General features: G+C 29.5%; 1 protein-coding gene and 1 long non-coding RNA gene across 2 annotated transcripts in view; one reads left to right on the forward strand and one right to left on the reverse strand.

Moving 5' to 3' along the window:
- Positions 1 to 19,454, reverse strand: part of LOC123261000 (agrin-like) — a 336,839-nt gene that overhangs the window by 261,449 nt on the left and 55,936 nt on the right. The gene's annotated exons all lie outside the window — the stretch shown is intronic.
- Positions 14,833 to 15,131, forward strand: LOC123261049. Its single transcript, XR_006508599.1, has 2 exons — positions 14,833 to 14,888; positions 15,040 to 15,131. It is a non-coding gene; the product is annotated as an uncharacterized LOC123261049 (long non-coding RNA).

Consider the following 19,454-nt stretch of genomic DNA (forward strand, 5'->3'; position numbering starts at 1 on the left):
AGTTGAACGTGCCTGCGAGCTATGCTTTGGGACTCGACAAGGATATCTCAAGCTCTGCTTTCTTCTATAGTTACTCCCTTCACCACCATGTGGAGTAGTCTACTATCCTCTTTACTCTCACTTAGTCTTATGAGTTCCCTCGTCTTCTGTTTTCATTCCTCTCTATCATTGTTCCTCTCTAAGAAGTCGTTGATACAGTGCAATCCCCCTTATCTCTTCACCCCGACGCCTCTTCTAACTCCCTCGACTATTCCTTACCATCTGAACAACCCTCTTCTGTTGTCTGCGTTCTTACTGCGCTCCCGACAATGCCTGCTTTACTGTGATAATATGTTAATCAGTCATTAAAGTTAATCAATAACCAAGCTTGTCAATCGTATTAAACCTCTAAATTTCAACTGTCGTCGTTAAGTTATGTCATAATAGTTTATAATTGTGTGAAAGTAGTTGCAGAATTTTATCATTTTATAAGTTAATTTTATCGTAGACGTTAATTGGTCTGTAGTTTGGAAGTAAGATTGTGATGACAACTACGTTCAAACGGCTTTATTAAATAAGCTGATTTTTTACACTGAAGAAAAACTACTTGATTCAAGAAAAATACTTTCTTTAAAATATGACTTTTGATTCAAGATACTTAGTTTGGATTAATTTAAAGAATTAACTTTTAAACTATCGCTTTTCAACGAAGTAGTTTAATCTTTTTAAATAAAATTCAAACATCCTGCATCCAGTAATTTCTTTCTATTCAATTAAGAGATCCAAAAAAATTTATTCAAAATACTACCGATCTGTTTTAAAAACACCGTTTTAAAATAAAAAATTACAGGATTTCTGCACAGAAAAAAAATTACTTGAATCAAGTAAATAATTTTGAAGAACTTTATCCTTTTGATTTGAGTAGAAAAATTCTTAAATTAAGAAATTTTTCTTGGTTTAAGTTAATTTTACTTGATTCAAGAATTTTTCGTCTAGATTCAAGACAATGAAACTCTTCAAAATTATTTTCTTGGTTCAAGAATTTTCGTCTTGATTCAAGTTAAATTTGTTTTCAGTGTGCTACTTTTTGAATAAAAAAAAAGTTTCAAATACGTTTTAGAATCGATTGAAATAAAAATTGTTTTTTGAAAAAATTTTTTTGCTATTTTGAATGTAAAAACTTACTCTCAAACCAAAATTATAAAGTTCTTAGAAAAAAAGCAAAATTATTAATAGTTAAATAAGCTTTGAAACCAAATTGATTATCATTTTTATTATACATTTTGAGTGGTACACTTTTGTCGATTTATAAAAGTAAATATTCGAATATATACAGTAGTGAATACTGTAGTATGTAAGTATAATCTGTATAAAACATAGAAACAAGACCAGGATCAATATTTTTAGAAACGTGAAAACGAAGACGTAGCCAATAGTTACGCTACGGGCATCGACGTAGTTATAGTAGAATATTCGAAATCAGCTTATTAATTAAATTGTCAAATTCTCTAAGTCGAAAAGTAACTATTAGAAATAGCTGTTCACAAAACATTATTAAATTTGTATCAGAATTTAAGATATACACGTAGTTTTTATCTTTTTAAGTCCGTCACGTGTCAAGACTTTTCTGTTTTCTTGTGCTCTTACTTTTTTTTACCAGTATAAATTTGTTTTTTTCATCATGAAGAATTTCTCGTGTGCAAACGAAACATGGAGCGCATAAGACCGAGGTGACAACGCAATTTCACGACTTCTTCCTTGTCTCTTCCTTCACATCAACCTACTTGCTATCATGAGCTTACGCAACCATATAAAATTGTAGGAAAACAAAAAAATAAAAAATACGAGAGATCGTTCTTCTCAAGCGTTTAAAATTCTCATTTTTCTACAAACCTAAATTATCTATCTACACCATTTTAAGGTTGTAAAACTTTTATATAAAAATACATTGTCAAAATTTTACGTGGAATTTGTTTTACCCAAGCCACGACTGTTTAACAATCTTATTTTCAAGAAATAATGACACTGTAATACACAACTTCATTCTTTTTACAAAGCCTTTACATGTTCTACAAATCAATTGGGTTTTTAGCATAACCTTCTGAATTAATAAAAAAAATAATAATAATAATAACTCAATGGCTATTTGCAACAAAATTTATTTTTTTTTAATGATACCAACATATTTACAATACCTAAATGGCATTTACGAAAACTGAACCGACTGTTCAAAGGTATTTCATTTTATTCCAGTTATTTTATGAAGAATTTAACAAATTCAAACCCCAAATAGTCAAATCAAAGATTTTCAATAATTCAGTTTGTGGTAATTGCTAGTCTATAATTTTTTTTTTATACATGATTCAGCAAGAATATTGTCGTTACTACTAGCAACTATTTATTGAATAGATTTTACCCTCGCTCTTGATACTACATTCTTTATTTCTGAATATGTTCGGTCACAATGCCAAAAACCGCAGCAGTGATTCAATATTACGATACGATAAAATTTAAAGATAATCTTGGTGAACGGACGATGAAACACCAGAGAAAATTCTATTCATGCGAAAGTTTAAAAAATAATCTTTATCGAATTATCGATTGTCAGGTAGGTCTACTAAAATGAAAAATTCTTGAACAGTGAGGATAGTATTAGTAACCATCCGACACATACGGTGGTGGAGGGTTCTGAAAGTATTTATGATGGGATTTTCCAGGAGCAATTTCAATTGCTACTAACAAACTTATGTTATTCAATAGTACACAAAGAGCTGAACAAAATGAAGAGCATTAGAAACGAAGAAAAAAAATAGAGAGTGATACTACTTAACGAGCTCACGTTTGCCGTGACCATGCACCATAAAACTGTTGATCTGTCGATAAGAATCGATTCAATTACCTATTCAATTACCTGGAAGGATTCATGATGGGCTACAACCACGAAGCCGAAGCTCAATGAAACTTTTTCGTCACTTTCAATTGGTCTCAATAAAGTTTTCACTGAAACATTAATAAGAAAGAAACGTACGAATCAATAGTTTGAATGCCTGACCCGTCGAAAATTATTTCAATAAACTACATGTATTATATTTTTATAAAATTTTCAATTCAAAAACTTTTCATTCATAGTATGATTACAAATTTTCTTTATAAAACAATACAGACGATACATTTTACATTTTATTATCAATTTTTTTATTGTGCATAAATATGATTATCGAATTGAAACACACGAAAAAATTTTGAAAACTTTTAAATGTCACAATTAATGTTCTAAAATTATCAATTCAAAGGATTTAGGTAGCTATACTAGTTCCTTTTTAATAAGCTAATGTTACCGTTTATCTAAAAAATTACTGTTGATTTTGGTAAGACGAGAGTAAAGCACTACCTCAAGCGCTTCGCGGTATGAGGCGTGCAATAACTCATCTGAATCTTAATATTAAAATAGACATGAAATGTATGTGAAGCCAATTTATTCGTGATGTGATTGGTCGAATATATCATAAGCATGAAAATATATGTAAACTCTGTATTCAGGCGCGCGCTTGCGCGCGCAAATTAAGTTCTAGTACAAGAAAACTCTTGTGAACCCAAAATTATTATTTATCTAATTTATTTACTTGGATCAAAAATATAAAATAATATCTATAATTAAGAGATAGTGTGTAATCTATGTGTTCGAGGATCGGAAGTTCTTTCGAATTTTTTCAAATATATAATATATAATATATCGAAATTACTCAATGAAAATTTTAAGCTGATCTTATTAAGAAGTACTGTATGAAAAAAAAAACTTTGAATCCACTTTTATGTGCTATATTGCTTACCTTAAGCGCGAAGCGAGATTTCAACTTTCAATTTGTTTTTAAATTAATTGTATACGGTTAGTTAGAAGAAGAATGTATACCGTTACAAAAATGTAATATTAATTAACGAATTTCATACATTTTAAAGTTGATTGATTAACAATTTTAGATTAAAAATAAATTTAGCGAACTTTACAATGTAAAAATAGTAGTAACATTATAACTTTCGAAGAACACAATCAATTGACCTAATTATTTTTTATTCAGTTCTATATAATCAATGCGCAAATATAATTTTAAAATCATAAATAAATTATTATTCATTTTATTATGAATGAATATTTCTCAGCTTTTTCTCACAATTTTTACTCATTAGGCAGCCATGTGTAATTTTTTTTTCTATCTCGCAAGTTAGGATTAATAAACCGTTTTTCTTTTTTTGTCAAAGTTCGAATTTAAAAAATGTTTTTATACAAATAGAAAAAAAATTTTTTTGGAATTCGAATTTTTTCAAAAATCTTTTTTTCGTTAATTTAATTTATTTTCTTCAATTCGGATGATTAAACAAAAATTTTTTTTACTGATGGAAAAACATTATTTTCGGGAAATTAAATTTGATTTTAATTTTGAATTTTTTCAAAATTTTGATTTTTTCCAGTTTTTCTCGTAGGTGTAACATCGGAATGAGCTTTTATCGAAGAAAATGTCAATAAGATTCACTCCGTACGCGAATTATCGAATTCCTTCACTTCGGTACTCCGAGTGATGGGAGTGAATGCGGAGTAAAATTTACTCTCAATTCATTCCTGATTTCTTACAGTGTATTGAGAATTTGAATTTAATGGCCTATTTTTCAATCACGAAAAATTATAAAAAAAGTTTGGAAAATCCAAAAGTGGATAATAACGCGTCATAATACTCATTCATTTAAAAAAAAAATTAAGAAAACGGTTGACCCTGAAGGCCATCTCTGCAATTTCCCGCCAATTCTATACCTAAACGCTTGAAATTGCACTTATGACGTTTTTGAGATCTTCAAGCTCATAAAAACAATTTGTGTGTTATTTTGAGCTCTCCGAACTCAAAAAAATAGCTTTTGTATGCTTTTGAGCTCTTCAAGCTCAAAAGTTTGATAGAAGTTTGATAAAACACTATTTTTTGAATTTTCAAATCGCAATAACTTTTGAATGAATAAACCGATTTTCACGTGGTTGGCGGCATTTGACGCAGTTTTTTAAATTCTATGATAAATTTTTAAACACAAATTGATAAGACCAAAAGTTTCGGTGTAATTCGAAAAAAACACTTTTTTTCGATTTCTTTCGTCAACGATAACTCACGAACGAATCAACCGATTTTGACCAAATTGGTGGCGAGTGACGTGGTTTTTTGATGTTAAGAGCTGATTAGTTTTTAGAATTGATCGGTAGAGCCGTTTGAAAGTTATTAAAAAAAAAAAAAACACATTTGGAAAAATTTTTTTCGCAGTTTTTTTTAAGATTTATCAAAATCTATCGGTCCAAATCGGTCCAACTTGCATTTCAAAATCTAAGTTTAGTCAAACCCTTTCGAATGGCACCAACCGTGATCAAATCGGTCAAGCCGTTCAAAAGTTATGAGAGGTTTACATACACACACACACACACACACACACACACACACACATCCATGTATACATATATACAGACATACAGACACCATCGCGGGAATAGTCAGGGAAGCTTCCTAGAACCTCAAAACGTCGAGATCTGATGAAAACTCGATTTTCGAAAAACGGGGTAAAAACAATAACCCCGATTTTTTTACATTTTCAATTTTCTTAGCGGGAAGTTAAAAAAATATAAATTGTGTAATCGATTAAAAAAAAAAAAAGTTATAATTAAGTAATTTCTCACAGAGTACTTTTTTTTTTTTTTTAATATTAGCGCCCTTTTTTCTTGTCATATGCGAACGCAGTCTAAAAAAATCTAGCTTGATCAAATAAGAAAAATTTGTTTGTCTTTGTACGGTTGTATCGTAGTGAATTTTAATAAAAATTCAATTAAAAAAAAAAAAAAAATACGTGAACTAGGCTACTGATATGAAATACGGACCCAGTTAATCGCATTCTTAAACTAATAAAAAAAGATCCGGTCTTGAAATATCAATTTGTTCGGGAGTAATCGTTGGTACATCCAAAATGGGGTGACATCAGGACGTCCACGTAAAATTTTTTTCAAAACGTTTTTTTTTTTCAAAATAGCTACATGAAATGATTTTCGAAAGCAAAAGATGGTCTAATTTAAGTGTTTTCTCGGTGTACATCTACTTATATCATTGTATAAGTGTAATATGGTTGTTATAGAGGCATTTAAAGATCACAAAATTGCTTGACCTCGACGAGTCGAGTATAAAGCATAACCTCACGCGCTTCGCGCTATGAGGTGTGCAATATGTTGGTTTTGCAAGAAACAAAAAATCAAGAATAAAAAAAGAAAATATTAAAAAATGTAATTACTTTACAGCCGATAAAAATAAAAGACCTGAATATTCAATCATACTCTTAAAGAAAATATAACTAATAGCATAATTATATGGCATGGCTAAGAGGTATAAATGAAATAATTGTATGTATTATCTGAGAGATCAATATAAATATCGAAAATTGGCCCCATTAGTAATTAGATCTCTGACAAGCCATCATGGGAGAATACGGTCGACCTACATCCGCAAGCTTGCATATTTGTGGATCCACCTTGGGATTTTGCTTGGAACGTGGACCAGTGGACAGCTGAACATGAAAATAGTGGTATTGCAACACAGGCAACACATGGGCTACCATCAACTGCGTCGGTTGCGGATGCGAATTGTGTGTGATGTGGGCTCGACATCGAGGTTTACCCAGCTATATATTGTTGAGAATACCTCGCGCACGTACCATACCAAGGTGCGAGATGTCGACAGGGATGGCCAAATAGAGGTGCGTGGTATGGTATACAATGTTCGCCAAGTGGTAACATACAGGCTTTACGTTATAACATTGAGTTGATTGTTTTTAGAGAAGCAATAGGGTCCAACAAGTTTCGTTCACTACATGTCACATAGATGCACTGGCAAGAGTGTTTCAACGTAATATGAGAGCTTGTACATGCGGTAGTGACTCCCACGATCCGTTCCACGTTTCGCAATTAACCTTTGACGACGCCCGACGCTTGTCCTCTCCATAACCCTGTATACTGACATTTTAACCCACACGTATACATACACTTTTCACCCTATTCTTAACAAACAACCGACACTTTTTTTTCTGGCACGTACTACAAAAATAATTGTTTGAACTTGGTTTGTTTTGATAACGACTATATATCTCCTCTTTTTACTACTACATGTAGATTCTAGGATACGATAAAAGACTTATTAATAACTTTTATAAACATTTTATTCAATATTATAAAAAAGTTTAGATAATACACTCATAGACAAACTATTCAACTGTATTCTTGAACAATAACTTATTTCAGCTAAATGTTACATTCTGTCTTAAAATTCATGCAATTAACTTTGAATTAAGTTACCTATCTGACTATCTGGTAAGTTGAGAAATCTAACAAGCTGCTAAGGGCACCTTAAATTTTGCTTATAAATTATAAGCAAAAATATAAAATGAGATTTGAAAAATTTTTATCTCCAAAAATCCTGAATTGATGTCACGCTTTTTACCGTATTGTGCCCTTTTACCATTGTGCCCTTAAATAATTTTTTTTTATTCACATTTGCGAAAACTATAACGAATACAAAGGATAACTTGTCGGGCTTTTTTGTCATAGTAGATCCAGAATAAATCATTAGATATGAAGAAATAAAATTTAGGCTAAATTTCATAAACAAATGATCTAGTGTACTGAAAAATTATCCAATCACTTTAAAATTTCAACAGCTTATTTTTGAGATAAAAACGAATATTTTAAGCTTGGATAGAAGTTTTCAAGTCAAAAATTCAAGTTTTCAAGCTAAAAATGTGTTTGTCTTAGAAAGTCGATATCTTACTACATAATTACATTATTAGGCCCTATTATACACGGAAAAAAAAAAAGTGTGTGCGTGTAACCTTTACGCGCGATTGAAATAAAACTTTTTTGGCGTTGACGGCATATATCACTAAAATGATTATATTTTAACTTGAATAATAAATATCACATTATAATTTAATTATATTTAGCTCCCCGCCTTTATTAATCCCGCCAAAATTTCTCAGCAAAAATTTCTCACAATTATTTACAATTAAGTACAATTATTTCTAAAAAAAAAACATTAACATGGCCCTTTTATTATGGTTTTTGTGTGAAAAAATATTATACAAGAAATTATTGCTGACAATTTTTACATGAGAAAAAAGAGACGGTCATCGATATTTTGCATACTATTGTCAAAATAATTTAATGGAGATTAATTTGACACTTCAAAAATTGATTTAGTTTATTAGAAACGGAAAAAAACCTCATAACAGGTCAAAAAATTTTCCTGTCCGTCATGTATGAAACTCTGAAAACACTATAACTTGCGAAAAAATGCATCAATTGAGTTAAATTTTTTTTTTTAATTCTTTAGGATAATTGTAGCCCACCGAATGCGAATGATTAGGTAATTCAGTGTCATTCATGTACAATTAACAAAATAAAAAAGCCAGAAGACTGTATATATATATATATATATATATATATATATATATATATATCCATGTAAAATTTACATGGATATATCTATCCGACCAAAAACAGTTTCACTGTAAAAAAACCGCGCCAAGTCCACGTTCATAAGACTTCGAAAAAAAAATGATTGTTTTTTATAAAAAAATATGAAATCAAAAAAACTCCAAGTACTGTTTATAACATTGTAAAAACATGGAAAAAAGTTAGTAGCAAGTTTAAAATTTAATGAAAATCTTTTTTAACGTACTTGGCATACGTCATTGAACACCCCAAATTTTTAGAACTTAAGACATTAACGTTTTCTATGGGTTTGTGCATATGAAATTAAATATCGCTTACGAAAAAATTTGGGGTACTCAATGACGTATGCCAAGTACGTTAAAAAAGATTTTCATTAAGTTTTAAACTTGCTACTAACTTTTTTTCATGTTTTTACAAAGTTATAAACAGTACTTGGAGTTTTTTTGATTTCATATTTTTTTGTAAAAAACGATTTTTTTTTTTCGAAGTCTTATGAACGTGGACTTGGCGCGGCTTTTTACAGTGAAACTGTTTTTGTTCGGATTTCACATCTTTTTGTAAAGTGCCAATGTTATTCAAATGAGTCTTATGAACGTGGACACATCCTTAAATTATTATTATAAATATATTTTTTATGAAATATAATAATTTTAATTCTGCATAGAAAAAACTGGCCCTTAATGACCGAAACAGATAATCCCATAGTTACGTCTGGCATTTAAAAACTTGGCGCCTAAAGTTTAATTATCCAGTTACTACAGTGTATGTAAAATTTCTCGCGTCGCACTAGTGTGTAGAAATAGAAACTGTTAAGACTCAATTTTAGAATGGAGTTTCCGGTCTACCTATGAAATTACTGCACATAAGCATTTTTTATAGTCTATGAATGTCAGATTTTGCACCGAAAAAAGTTCTAAAACTAAAAATTTACGTTGCTATAGTTTATGCTGCTTAAATTTATTAATTAAAAGTAGAATTCATTAAAAAATATGTAAAAAGTAAATTATTAACAGTTTATTAAGATGTCTATTATTAAAAAATATAACTTTTAATATAATTATTATAATAAATATATAAGATTTTCTAACCCTAAAATCAGGCTCTGCTTACGGTATAGTACTCGGTAGGCTGGCGTTTGAACGGTACTTGGCGCCAGACTTCTACCGAGTCTGTAGATACAATAAATTATGTACATTTATTCCACCAGGGGCGCCTGTGCATTACCTTCCTAGTACAGCTGTTTTGTCGGCAACTAATATTGAACGACTTATGTTTTTTTTTTTTTTTTTTTTTTTTTTTTTTTTTTTCTAATATTTCATTATTAAATGAGCATTATGAGTCGTGAACTTTTGGATTTTCCAAATTGAATTTTATAGAATGTCGCAATCGTCAGAAAATTTATTAATAATTTATTGATGACAAAAGTAATAAATAAACAAGTATACTTAGAGATTTTCAAAAAACTTTGCAATTTAAGGAGGTCCTTTCGCCGTCAATGTAAAATAAAAAATTAGAAAAACGGTTGACCCTGAAGGCCATCCCTGCAACTTCCCGCTAATTCCATACCTAGGCGCTTAAAATTGCACTTATGACGTTTTTGAGCTCTTCGAGCTCAAAAATACAATTTATGTGTTATTTTGAGCTCTATAAAAAATTTAGAACAAAAAAATTGATCTAATGAAAAATTTCGGAGTTATTACAAAAAAACACTTTTTTCGATTTTTTTCGACAACGATATCTCACGAACGCATCAACCGATTCTGACGCTCTATGTGGCGATCGATGCGGGTATTCAAAGTTAAGAGCTGATTAGTTTTTGAAGTTGATCGGTTGAGCCAATTCGAAGATATTTAAAAAATGAAAAAAATGTCGCAGTGATTTTAAAAAAACACTTGTTTTCAAATCTTTTATTGACGATATCTTTTGAACTAATTAACCGATTTCTACGTTTTTGGCGGCAATCGACGCGGTTTTTTAAGCTCTATAAATTATGCTATGTCATCAAAAGTGATCCGAGAAGAAATGACGAAGTTATGTGAAAAAAACACTTTTTTCGGTTTTTTTCGGTTTTCTGTCGTTCACGCTATCTCTCGAACGAATCAACCGATTTTGATCGGGTTGACGCCGATCGGCGTGGTTTTTCAAGCTTAAGGGCGGATTAGTTTTTGAAGTTGATCGATAGAGCCGTTTAAAAGATATTCCAAAAAAACTACTTTCAAAAATGATTTTTTTCTTATTTTTTTTAAGATTTTTCAAGATTTCTTAAAATCTATCGGTCCGAATCGGTTCAAATTCTCAGGAAATCTAAGTTCAGCGTAGCCCTTTCGAATGGCACCAACCGCGATGAAATCGGTTCAACCGTTCAAAAGTTATAAGCGAGTCACATAGTCACACACACACACACACACACACACACACACACACACACACACACACACACACACACACACACACACACACACACACACACACACACATACATACATACATACAGACATAGTGACAACATCGCGGGGGTAGTCAGGGAAGCTTCCTGTGACCTTCAAACGTCGAGATCTGATGAAAACTCGATTTTTGCCAAACGGGGTAAAAACAATAACTTCCCGATTTTTGAAAATCTGAGATTTTTAGCGGGAAGTTAAAAAATATTAGATTATGAGTAAATTTAATTTTCTTCTAATAGTTAAGGTCCTTATTTATCTTATAGTGAGGTTTAAATTATACTTTACCGGACAAATTTTTGAAAAAATAAAATTTTTAAATGTTAGTATTTGTTCAGAGTTTTACGAGAAAATCAGACGTTTGCAGTATTTCTCGAATTATACTATCAGTCATGGATTAGATGAAGTAAAAAAAAAAAACTAAAAATCAGATTTTCGAAATATTCAGGTTTCTTTTTTTGCAATAAAATATATCAGTTACCGAGATATTGATTGAGAAATTAATATTTAAAAATCACAAAAAATTCTCAAGTTACCTACAATAAAATGGAGTCAAAAGATTTGGCAACGTTGCGTAGCGCGCGAGCTTCAGACCATTCAATAAATTCAAACTAAACTTTAACGCGCTTATGTTTTTCATGCATACTTATTAGTTAATTTATTGTTAACAAATTTTCATAATTCATAATTGAAAAATAAAACAATAATTAAAAAATACTAGCATTCCTGCCATGAGACATTAGAATGTTATGGTTTTGTGACTAAACATTTTTAATTAATTTATTTATTTACACTGACTGCAAAAAGTTAAACACGGTTAAGGTTATATTGTGCAAATAAAAATGTAAACAACCGAAATAAAGCGTTGCCAAATCACAGACAGGTTACTAACAGCTGGTTTACAACAGACAAATTAATTTTTATATTTAACTATTTTTTTTTTTAATTTTCAAAATTTCAACGATTAATGCCTCATATACTATTTATTTTTTAATTTTAGGAATTTTTATGGGTTTTGTATTTTAATTTATTGAAAATTTACTACTACAGTTGTTATGACTCAACTGAAGCAGAAGGACTTCCTTAAAATAATTTTTTTAAAACTGTTGAATTTTTAGTCACTTTGCTATTCAGAATTGATCCGTTTAAAAATATTGGAAATATATAATCCTAATTGATTATAATATTTGCCACTAGCTGGCGTATAAGTCAAGAAGCGTGGAGTATATCAGCAGACTCGATAGAGTCTGGCGCCAAGTTCCGTTCTTAAGCTAGACTACCGAGTGTGTATATACCGTAAGCAGAACGGTTTTTTGAGGTTACAAATTTTTTTTCAAGTTTATTTTGATTTTTTTTTTTATATGATATTTTATAATAGTAGTTAATGCTTTTTATTACGCGTATTACTTGATTATTATCAATTATCTTTATAATTTCTATTTAAAATTATTAAAAATAATCAGCACAAACTATAGAAACCCAGATTTTTAGATTTTAACTTTTTTCTTATGTAAAAAGCGGACGGCCAGAGACTAAATAATATAAGGATGCATGCTAATCTTATAATAGATGGGAAACTACAGTGAAAAAAAGATATTTGACAGCTTGCAATTACACACGCCAGGCGGCGCAAGAATAACTTTTACATGAACTATAGCTTAAAGGGGATAGTTTGCCACCGGAAATGTATTAAATTAAAATTGTCAATTTTTATTATAATTACAAAAAATACTAAAATCCGAACAAAAACAGTTTCACTGTAAAAAAATCACGCCAAGTCCACGTTCATAAGACTACTAAGAAAAAAAATTTTATTTCTTTACAAAAGATATAAAATAAAAATTAAAAATCAAGTAACCGATATAGTTGTATATGATTTTCGGAAATTAAAAAAAATTTTGTTGTAAATTTAAAAATTAAAAGAAACAATTTTGGAACGTACTTGGTGTGTGTCATTGTGTACTTCAATTTTTTTTAAAAGTCCTAGTAGATAGATTTTAGGAATTTCATAAAAAGTGAAATTTTTCGTAACCACGCACACTAAATACGTTCCAAAATTGTTTCTTTTAATTTTTAAATTTACAACAAAATTTTTTTTAATTTCCGAAAATCATATACAACCATATCGGTTACTTGGATTTTTTAATTTTTTATTTTATATCTTTTTGTAAAGAAATAAAATTTTTTTTTCTTAATAGTCTTATGAACGTGGACTTGGCGTGATTTTTTTACAGTGAAACTGTTTTTGTTCGGATAACATTTACTTACGACCAATCCAAATTATTATTTTTGAATAGCGGAAACTACACAGACTACAATAAGCGTTACTTCCGTCAGAAAAAAAAATCTGAGTTACTCTCTAGTCGCGCCTAAAGAAGTTTTACTTCAAAAAAATTTCGTTCTGGTAACGTAACTGTAGAGTTACCACAACTATACACAGTTTACTGTTCGTTGTAGAGTTACAGTAACAAAATGTTATTTAGTTCTGATAACTCAATGTTGTTGAGCTCTCAGAGCTCTACGGGATTGTTCTCAGAGCCAAACGGCGGTATAGTTGGGAGCGCTCTACGTTGCGCAGTAGTGGAGTGCGCTGACATATTTCATAACCTTCTAAAATGACAAACAGAATTATTTTGTTACTAATCCATATTATTAAAAATATATGAGGACAATTAAGTTCCCAATTTATTTGTTTAAAGAAATAGGTTTTTTTTTTGTCAAATTGAATTTCGTTAGAACAGTTTTGTATTTATAGATTTTCAAGGTTCATTTGCAGTGACTGTTAATTTAATTTATTAGTTGAATATATTGTGATAAGTTATCGGAAAACATTAAAAAGACCCCATTTAACACAAAATAAAATTTGTTTTCGTTTATTTATCTTTTCTTGTGCATATACGGTAGTGATTTTATGTCCAATATTTATTGATATAATTAAGAAAATAAGATAATTTTGTGACGACCATATTTTTATTTTATAAATAATTTTTATTTGTAATATAAATTCTATTATTATTTTATTTCTATTATAATACTTTTCTTATTTGTCATATACAATTATTGTTGGCAATATAAATTCATTCTGCCGCATGTATTTATTAAATTATCAATGCTAAATCGTAAAAAAAAATTGTTAAGCAGGCTTCCAAAAATTTGTTATAGTCTTAGAACGATCCTGTAGAGTTGTGAGAGGTAAATAACGTTTAGCTCTCAGAGCTCAACGATGTAGAGTTGCAGGAGCCAAACGGTATTGTTACTATTCGCTATGAGTGTGACTGCAGCGCCAGTCAAAATATGAACTACGGGAGGCTGTCAGAGTATGTTTTTATACGTATGTCAATAGCAAGAAACATAAAAATAAATAATTGTAAAAAAAAAAGTTATAAAAAATATGTGACAATTTTATACACCGATAGAAGGATTTGTTTGTTAATAAATATTTTTTAACTGTTAGCAAATATTTATTTAAAATCAAAAGCAAAAATAGCATTTTCTTTTGACACTTTTTATAATCCTATAGCTGGAATACATGATAATAATTCAATTCACTAAATAAATTAACCTTTTTAATATTTATAAATACAAAAGATAATTATGAGCTATGATAGAATTCGGTATTTTACAATAAACGTTATTATAATGTAATATAATTAATACAAATGATTTATAAAAATGATTTTTGTTTATAAGAAATCTTCATATCATATGATATTACAAGCAAAACAAATTCACTCAACAAAATATTTATTAACTGTTAATAAATATTCGTTAACTATTAATAAATGTACTTTCCTACCAAATAAATATTTATTGAATGTTAAAAAATATTTATTAAAGTTTAATAAATTAAATAATTGTCTTCAAATAAATTAAATTATTAATAGTTAATAAATCTTTTTATCAGTGTAATAATTGCAGTTTTGTTTTTTAGTTAAACGAATCAACAACAAGTACGTATAATGATAAAAAATAAAAAAGAATGCAGTAAATATTTCTGCTGGTATTTTTTAAGACACAACAACTCTGGTGTCTCATTTTTTTTTAATTTATTAAAATTAAAACAAAATAAATACTTCCACGTGTACTTGCTTATAATTTTAGGAATAATAGCCTCCCGTAACTCCGAAAGTAACCACTGCGAACGCTTCAGTCGATTTCATTTCCCCTACCATGGCTTCACTCAGAGCGAATAAGAATACGTTAACCTACTGGAACTTTTTACAACTAACTAACTACTATAGAGTTCCTATAGCAAAATTTTTTTCTCCGTGTACGGCACGATGAATCCAATAATTTCTCATTTTCATAATATTATTTTTGTCGTTTTCGGATTTAAGTTACTTTTAAATGTGTTGAATGTTTTTTTCGAAGTCATTTTAAAATATAGCAATCAATTTTGAAACAAAAAAATTAGAATATTTAAAAAAACACTGATAAAAATTGATGGATTTTTTCCCAACTTAGTCATTAATATATTATTGTCTGTTACTTACTCCACTCACATTTATACACTTTTTCTTTCTCGTATGTATTATGTTAATATATTTAAATTATACATAACGAATTTAATACCGTCACAGTCCAAGTCCTCTGTAGAAAATTAACAAAAAGTTCCTTTTGTACATGTAAAATCATAAAGAAAGTTAGTTAATGATCGAATTAAAGAGCCAACATGAAATTTGTGCTACACGAAATTTATTTTTTAATGGTCAGAATAATTTAAAACCAACTATTTACAGTTTGTTTTAGCTTTTTGTTTTTAATTTCGTTCTATATCAGCATAAATGTCAACTCGGGAGTTATTTTCACTCTATGTCTGAAATAACATTAAACTTATAATTTTATTTATTAAAACCAGCAAAAATATCACGTCTCAGAAATAATTTGCAGAACAAACAATGGGAAGAATTGATTAAATCAAAATAGACGAAATATTCAATAATTATTTATCAGTATCTAGGATAGTGATGTAGGATTTGCAATAAAGACGATCATTTCAGTGTAACGGAAGCACCAGTAATATTAGACAATAGTTAGCAGTAAATGAAGCCCTCAAGGGCTGGATCTCGTTGATAATGGACTTAGACAAGGAGAGAGAGCGTATAAGCTGTACTATACTAACCAATGTTTGCTGCCACTCAGATTCCATAGGAGTATGATACGCTCATTACTCGAATATATCGACGTGTTAACTGCAGTTATAGATTAATTATGCATGTCCGTTTTCATGATCACTATTCAAGGATTTCACACTGAAAAAATTTATTTGATTCAAGAGAAAAATTCTTGAACCAAGAATATAATTTTGAAGAGAGTAATTGTTTTGAATCAAGACGAAAAATTTTTAAATCAAGTAAAATTTCCTTGAATCAAGAATTTTTCTACTCAAATCAAGAATATTAAGTTCTTCGAAATTATATACTTGATTCAAGAACATTTTTTTTTCTGTGCAAGTGTGTATATTCATTTAAATCACCAAATTGTTACTCCTAAGTTCACTTTTTTGTGCAAGTTCTATCCAACAAACATCATATTATATAATATCGCCTTCGATGCAATTTCTCTTTTTATTGTATTTCTCGTCCATCATTTGTTATTTATCTACCAATATTTTACCACCCGTATTTTAAGAATGGTTTCTTCTTTGAAAGTCTTTTGCTTCAATGAGCGGCATTTTCAGTAGACGAATCACTAGCAGTAACTTATAATGGCAAGCCAAGCTACCACCACCCAAAAAAGTAAAATGGTTCGCCCATAAAAGTATTGTCTTGGTCGTTCTTCATTTTTTTCCTCCGGATCAGCTAAACCTTTTTTTTCCTTTTGTAGGTTATTTCGCTACCCTTCTTTTCCGTAAATCTCTTTCAGTCTTTAACTTGCGAGTACCCTTAGGAGCTTTTCCTCACATTTAGAGAAATTTTTAAAATGTAAAGCGTTTAAGTATTGTAAAAAGTATCTGACTATTTGAGAAATAGCTCTTATTTTAATAAGAAAACTGCTAAAACCTATTACATAATTTTATTTTGATAGGACTTTCTCCACAAAAGATAGAATGGAACGATAAATTCTACTTTATATTATTAAGCTAAAGGGTTGATGCAAATAGTCTATATCAAAAATAGTTTTCATCGAAATTTATTGTTCTTCCTCGTATAAAAACTTTAACTTTTTCTCAACTTAATGTTACAAAGTATATTATACCTGATAGGATTATTAGAATTATAAGTTTTAATTATTAAAGAATTTGTTTCGATTTTATGAAATGAGAACTGTTTTGACCAGTTTTACCTGATGAACTCTAGAACTTTTTGGAAGCTTAAAGTTGAATTCTCGAAAGATTAGTTGAATAGTTTCAAAAATGAGGTTAAAAATTTTTTCTAACTATTTTTATATTTGCTTTAAGACAATTTCTAAGCTTCTACCACTATAATAAAAATCAGAAGTTAAAAATTGTTTAATTAAAATAAAATTATTTTTCTTGCTCTCCTAGCCGAAAGTAAGCTCTTCCTGGCAGCAATTTACTCCAGGAAGAGCAACTTTTATGGCCTGCTTTAACGCATGCGCGCTACGCATATTTTCTGGCTCGGCAGCACAGAACCTCGCTTTCTTTCGCATTTTCGTGGCGCGACCGGCCTATACAGCGAGTTTCAACTATATATAACAGTCACAACATCGTCTGTATGTAACATGTCAGCGCATAAACTAACCAAAAAATGTCAAAAAAATAAAAATAATTTTTAACTAGATCATTGTTAATGAATTATTTAATAATAATACTGCACAAATAATTTATATAAAAAGTTTAAAAAATAAAACAATAGTTTTGTGAATTTTATTTGCTTTTTATTATATTTTGATAGTTAGTAAAGCAATGTTTATAAAACGATCCATGTACTCTACAAACTTGTAATAATTTAATTTCAATCTTTCTTAGCCGTCGATTACTAATTAAAAACTAATTTTTAATCAACTTAAAAAAAAAAAATTCTGTAATTAGAATGAGTTTAAATATTTGTGACAAATTTTGTACATGATATCACTCTTCATCAGAGCATTTGTTAGTAAAGTTTAAAATAACATTTTTTTTCAATTTATTAACTTTTATTTTTTTTTTATACCCGCCCCGACCAGCAAAGCCTCGGCTTCATCTCGGCTTTGCAAAAGTCGGGCGGCGCCCCCCTCACACCCGGCAAAACCCCTTCCACGGGGTAGCGTACTTTCGGCTGGAGAGCAAGAAAAATAGTATACAACCCATGACTGGAATGTTGGATACCCTGACGTATGTGATATGATGAGGCTACGCCTCGGCCATCATATCCCATACGCCAGGAAATCCAACTTTCTAGCCTAGGGTTGTAATATACTATTCGAATATTGGAGACATTTTACTTAGTTCTAATCAAACTAATTCTAAATTATTCTTTTTTACTTATTTTTTGTTATGGTTTGATTTTTTGTTATTTAATTGTAGATCAGAATTGTTCTCAAAAATGTTATACAGTCCCAGGGACAAAATGGCTGGTTTTATGAAATAATATAAATTATTTATTAAGATGTTTACCATTATTTTTTTGAGTTATGCACAAAAGATAAAAATCGATTTGTTAATAAGAATGTTCAAGGCAAATTGAAATATTGAAAAATTTGAAATAACCTAAATTGCGACGCCGTTTTCAAAGCAGATGTCATTCTAAAAATACTTGGAGCTAAAACTACCATTATACTTAAATAATGAAAAGGTGTAAAGCTTATAGAAACTTTCAGTATACGGATAAAGGGTAATTAGGCTTCATCTACATATGTAATTTTAGTTCTCAGCTGCATAAATTACCTGTTTTCTCACCAAGTGTATCGTCACTCGCATAATTCTAGTGAATTTAAGAATCTGAATAAAAATACATCAAGGACAATCAAAAAGTTAAACACCGCAGTAAGGAAAATATTAGAAAATTAACTTCATAATTTCAATATATTTTTCATTAAAATAACCTTATGAAATTATAAATAAGTTTTAACAATATAATTTCATATGGATCATTCAATCTCAAGTCGATCAATAGTTGGTATTGGCTTCTTTTAATTTGGATTAAATTTGGTCAAAGACTTTTTTTCATCATAAAACTAAGATTAAAAAAATTTTTTTTCAAAAGTTATTCAAAATTTTTTTAATCCTTCAAAAATTATTTACAGTCAATTATGTTAAAATTACAAAAAAATTTTTTTGGAATTTTTTTTTAAGATTTCTCAAAATCTACCTGTTCGAATTGGTCCAAATTGTATTCAAAATCTAAGTTTGGTCAAGTTCTTTCGAATGGCGCCATCACGATCACATCGGCCAAGCCGTTCAAAAGTTATGAGAGGTTGACATACATCGACATATACACACCCCGTACAAAAAAAATTTTGGCTCATGGTGAATTTCCGGATGAACTTCAGATTGTGAAACAAATATGAATTTCATAATGAATTTCACGGCGAATTCCAGCTGAATTTCATGATGAATTTGAAACAAATTGTAT

The sequence above is a fragment of the Cotesia glomerata genome, linkage group LG3, assembly GCF_020080835.1.
Source record: "Cotesia glomerata isolate CgM1 linkage group LG3, MPM_Cglom_v2.3, whole genome shotgun sequence".
NCBI lineage: Eukaryota > Metazoa > Arthropoda > Insecta > Hymenoptera > Braconidae > Cotesia > Cotesia glomerata.